Source organism: Mandrillus leucophaeus, unplaced genomic scaffold (assembly GCF_000951045.1).
Source record: "Mandrillus leucophaeus isolate KB7577 unplaced genomic scaffold, Mleu.le_1.0 Scaffold420, whole genome shotgun sequence".
NCBI classification, from domain to species: domain Eukaryota; kingdom Metazoa; phylum Chordata; class Mammalia; order Primates; family Cercopithecidae; genus Mandrillus; species Mandrillus leucophaeus.
Window position 1 is genome coordinate 44,213 of NW_012104477.1, and position 5,786 is coordinate 49,998.

Below are 5,786 nucleotides of genomic sequence, written 5' to 3' on the forward strand. Positions count from 1 at the left end.
GGAGGCGGAGCTTGCAGTGAGCTGAGATCCGGCCACTGCACTCCAGCCTGGGCGACAGAGCGAGACTCCGTCTCAAAAAAAAAAAAAAAAGAGTCCTCCTCTTCAGACAAACAAATGGAAAAACATCTCATGCCCATGAAGAATTAATATTGTAAAAATGACTGTATTACCCAAAGCAGTCTGCAGATTCAGTGCAATCTCTATTGAAATACCAATGTCATTGTTCATAGAAATAGAAAAAGCTATCACAAAATTTATGTGGAACCAAAAAAGAAGGCAAATAGCCAAAGTGATCTTGAGCTAAAAGAACAAAGCTGGAAGCATTATACTACCTGACTTCAAAATACATTACAAGGTTATAGTAACCAAAACAGCATGGTATTGGTATAAAAACAGAAGCAGACCAATGGAACAGAATAAAGAACCTAGAAATAAATCCACATATTTACAGCCAACTGATTTTCAGCAAAGGTGCCGAGAACATACATTGGGAAAAAGACATCATTGTCCATAAATGGTGGGAAAACTGGATATCCATATGCAGAAGAATGAAACTGGACCCCTATCTTGCACTACATACAGAAATCAACTTGAGATGGATTAATGACTTAATGTAAGACCCAAACTATAAAACTACTAGAAGAAGACATAGGGGAAACCCTTCAGGACATTGGCCTAGACAACCATTTTATAGTTAATATCTCAAAAGCAAAGTCAACAAAAATAGACTACTGAGATGATACTAAATTAAAAAGTTTCTGGGCCAGGTGCAGTGGCTCACGCCTGTAATCCCAGCACTTTGGGAGGCCGAGGCGGGTGAATCATTTGAGGTGAGGGGTTCAAAACCAGCCTGGTCAACATGGTAAAACCCTGTCTCTCCTAAAAACTAAAAATGCAAAAATCTGGGCGTGGTGGTACACCTATGTAATCCCAGCTACTCGGGAGGCTGAGGCAAGCGAATCACTTGAACCTAGGCGGTGGAGGTTGCAGTGAGCCGAGATTGTGCCACTGCACTCCACCCTGGGCAACAGAGCGAGACCTTGTTTCAAAAAAAAAGCTTCTACACAACAAAGGAGATAGTCAACAAAGTAAAGAGACAACCTGTTGAGTGGGAGAAAATATTTGCAAAGTACCCATCTGACAAGGGACTAATAAATATGCAAGGTATTCAAACCACTCAACAGTAAAACAAAAAACCATTAAAAGGTGGGCAAGGAACATGAATAGACATTTCTTAAAGGAAGATATACAAATGGCCAACAGGTATATGAAAAAATCCTCAATATCACTCATCATCAGGAAAATGCAGATAAAAACTACAAAGAAATATAATCTCCTGAGAGTTTGAATGGCCGTTATTAAAAAGACAAAAAAATGAAAAATAACAAATGCTAGTGAGGATGAGAAGAAAAGGTGACATACAGTGTTGGTGGGAATGTAAATTAAAGCCACCATGGAAAACAGTATGGCGATTTGTAAAAAAACTAAAATTAGAACTACCAGACAGTTCAGCAATCCCACTCCTGGGTATTTATCCAAAGGAAAGGAAATCAGTATATTAAAGGAATACCTGTACTCCCATTATTATAGCAACAGTATTCATGCTAGCTAAAATATGGAGTGAACCTAAGTATTTATCAGCAGATGAATGGATAAGGACAATGAGGTATATGTACACAATGGAATACTATTCAGCCATTAAAAAAGAATGAAAACATGTCATTGTAGCAACATGGATGGAATTGGAAATAATCTAGGCACAGAAAGACAAATATCAAATGTTCTCGTGTGGGAGCTAAAAAACTTGATCTCCTGGAGGTAGACAGTAGAATGATAGACACCAGAGACTTAAGAAGTGTGTGTGGGTGGGATAGGGCTTATGAAGAAAGGTTGTTTAATGAGTACAAACATACAGTTAGATAGAAGGAATAAGTTCTAATGTTTGTTAGCAAAGTAGAGTGACTATAGTTAACAATGTATTGTCTATTTCAAAATAGCTAGAAGGCTTAAAATGTTCCCACCACATGGAAGTGATAAATACTCAAGGTGATGGATACCCTAAATACCCTCACTTGGTCATTACATTCTGTGCAGGCAATAAAATATCATGTTACCCACATAAATATGTACAAATATTATGTATCTAAACAATTTTTTTAGGCCAGGCACAGTGGCTCATGCCTGTAATCCCAGCACTTTGGGAGGCCAAGGTGGGCGGATCATGGGTCAGGAGTTGAGACCAGCCTGGCCAACATGGTGAAACCCCGTCTCTACTTAAAATACAAAATATTAGCCAGGCGTGGTGGTGCATGCCTATAATCCTAGCTATTCAAGAAGCTGAGGCAGGAGAATTGCTTGAACCCTGGAGGCAGAGGTTGCAGTGAGCTCAGATCAGGCAACTACACTCCAGCCTGGGCAATGGAGCGGAACTCCATCTGGGGGAAAAAAAAATTTAAAAAAGAATCCTCTTCTGTATTCCACTTTTCCTGCCACCACTATTGGGTATCTTTATTCTTCTCTGAATAACTCCTTGAAACAACTGTCTTTGTTATCTTCAATACCTCTTCTCCCTTTCTCTTTTAAACCTCCTCCTTTTGGACTTTTTCTCATACCATTTTGCTAAAACTGGTCATGATTACCAATAACCTTTTTGAGGTTACATCCAATGGAGAGTTACTATCCTCATCTTGTCCTATCAGCAGCATTTCACACAGTTGGTTATTTCCTCCTTGATATACTTTCCTCTCATTTTCCAAAACACCATGCTCACTTGATTTTCTTCCTCTCTCATAGGTACTCATACTTAGTCTCCTCTGCAAGTTCTTCCGTTTTTCTTAACATTGGTGTGACCCCAGGTTAGTCCTCGGCACTGTGTAGTCTCAGTCTCCTGATAATTTCCACCAGTCTCATAGCTTTAAATACCATCTCTGTGCCCCCAGTTCTCAAATTTACGTGTCTAACCTATACCTCTCTCTTGAACTCCAGCTTCTTATATCCAACTGCCTTTTCAGTATCTCCCCTTGGATTCTTAATAGTCATCTCAAACTCAACACAACCAAAACCGAATTCTCAATCTTTCTAACACCTGCCCCATCTCCGTCTCCATTGTTACCTACTCTGTACTCTTCGGAGTCATCCTTGACTCTCCTCATCAGGAAATCCTCTTGTCTTCAAAATATATCTAGAATCTGATCATATCCCGTGCTGATCCAGGTTACCTTTATGTCTCATCTAATTTAATTCAAAAGCCTTCCACAAGATTTCTCTGCTTCTCTCCTTGTCCCCCTACATCTCTCTTTTTTGCACAGCAGCTAGAGTGATCCTAATAAAATATAAATAAATCGTATTACTCCTCTGCTCAAAACCTTCAGGCGACTTCCTGTTTCACTCAGAGTTCAGTCCAAAGTTCTTGGGCCCAGAAGGCCGTACATGATCCTGCCTTCTTCCCCATTACTTTTCTGACCTCATCTCCTACTGGTCTGTCTTAGGATTTGCCCGCGGCCTATTTCCTGTGCATGGATCAGCCAGGCCTATCCTTACCAATTTGCTGCCACCACCACCAATCACCCCTCCAACCCCCTACCCACACATTCAACATCCAGAAGAGGGCTTGGTATATAGAAGTTCACCATTAAAGAGATTTGCTGAGTTCCTGAATGAATACAGAATCTTGTGAAGTTTATTTTTCTGTTATATTTTCTGATAACTTGTAACCATCCTGAGGTCTGATGTAGATGTTGTCCCCTACCCCAAAAAGCATTATTTCCACTGTTTTTCTCATTGATACACACTATTCAGGTTCCAGTTGTGTGGTTTTGATTTATTAAAATGTATTTGTCATTAATGTAACTGCAATATAATAAAATGTTTGGTGTTAGAAACCTAAATGATAAAAGGTCTTTAATCCATAAGCAAAGCACACTAAATCTGGTGAAGCTCTCTGTTTTGGTTCAGGCATTATCAATAAAATAGGAATAGTGCTATTTGTCACCCTGTTTCTCGTTGAGATAATAGTATAATCCTTTTGATTCGTAGAGAACCTTAGTTTATAAATATCTTTTTATGTTAACTTGTTTCAGTACATTAGATATGAAGCATTTTTTATAGCTTAGATTATTTCCATATATCCAAAGAATAGGAAATGTGTGGAAAATGGTATGTGTGGAATCAGATCTCATGTTTATGATTTTTGAACAGGTAATCAAATCAACTAATATTTTGCTGTGCATTTTCAAGAGTACTGTCTTAGGCATATAGGCTAGAGACAAATTATGATAATCTAAGATATCCTTTAATATATATTATTTTTCTACCCTTTGATCTTTGCCTACTTGATTTTTTTCATGTTTCAGTAGTTGTTGAACTTTTAGTAGTCTGTTGAACTTTAGACTTACATTAAAGGAAAGCAGAAACATAAAAGTATCATTTAGATATTAGAATCCACAGTCACGTTTTCTGTTTATCAGTGGTCAGAATTTGGGCTGTTACTCTGTTACCGAGGCCATGAGAAAGAATGAATATGGTTATTTATCCTTATTTTTTGTTTGTTTGTTTGTTTTTGGTTTTTTTGTTATTGTTTTTGAGACAGGATCTTGCTCTGTTGCCAAGGCTGGAGTGCGGTGGCGCGATCTTGGCTCACTGCAACCTCCACCTCTCAGGTTCAAGCAGTTCTCCTGCCTCAGCCTCCTGAGAAGCTGGGATTACAGGAGCATACCACCACACCTGGCTAATTTTTATATTTTTAGTAGAGACAGGGTTTTACCATGTTGGCTAGGCTGATCTCCAACTCCAACTCCTGACCTCACCGGCTGCCTCAGCCCCCAAAGTGCTAGTATTATAGTCCTGAGCCACCACACCTGGCCTGTCCTTGTTTTTTGATACAGGATCTTGCTCTGTTGCTCAGGCTGGAGTGCAGTAGTGCTGTCTGCCCACTGCAACCTCCATCTCCTGGGCTCAAGTGATCCTCCCACCTCAGCCTCTTGTGTAGCTACGACTGTAGACACACACCACCATGCCTGACTAATTTTTGTATTGCCCGGGCTGGCCTTGAACTCCTGGATTCAAGTGATGCGCCCACGTTGACCTCCCGGATTACAGATGTGAGCTACTGCACCAGGCTCCCTTGTTCTTTTTGAAACTTAGCAGTTTCACTCTGTAGATTTTATTCTGTTTTATTTTAGAGACAGAGCTTTGCTCTGCCACCCAGGCTGGAGTGCAGTGGCGTGATCTTGGCTCACTGCAATCTCTGCCTCTTGGGTTCAAGCGATTCTCCTGCCTCAGCCTCCTGAGTAGCTGACACTACAGGCGTGTACCACCACACCCACTAATTTTTGCATTTTTAGTAGAGACGGAGTTTCACCATGTTAGCCAGGCTAGTCAAACTCCTAACCTCAGGTGATCCATCTGCCTCGGCCTCCCAAAGTGCTGGGATTACAGGCATGAGCCACCTCGCCCGGCCTGGATTTTAATTTTATGGTGTAATCTGAACTAAGAAAGATTTAAAATTTACCAAATGTTCAAGAATGTCAGTATATAGTACGGTACCCAGAAAAGAATGGTGTTCCACTCAGTGATACTTCCACATGTTACGAATTTATGTGTGAGGAATGTCAGTGGACTAATTGGCCTCTTTATGAAGTCCCTTGGAGGGTGTACTCTCAACTATACTTTGCTTGTGCCAGAATCTCCAGGTTTGTTTGATCTGTGTAGAGTCCTTTTACCAGAGTGCTATAGATATCTTCAACCTCAGTTTACATAGTGTTTTGAAAACTCTAGGGGAATGAGGA

The 5,786-nt window shown here is 40.3% G+C and overlaps 1 protein-coding gene across 2 annotated transcripts in view; it reads left to right on the forward strand.

The window, feature by feature from the left end:
• Positions 1 to 5,786, forward strand: part of TSG101 (tumor susceptibility 101) — a 64,410-nt gene that overhangs the window by 31,574 nt on the left and 27,050 nt on the right. The window lies entirely within an intron of this gene.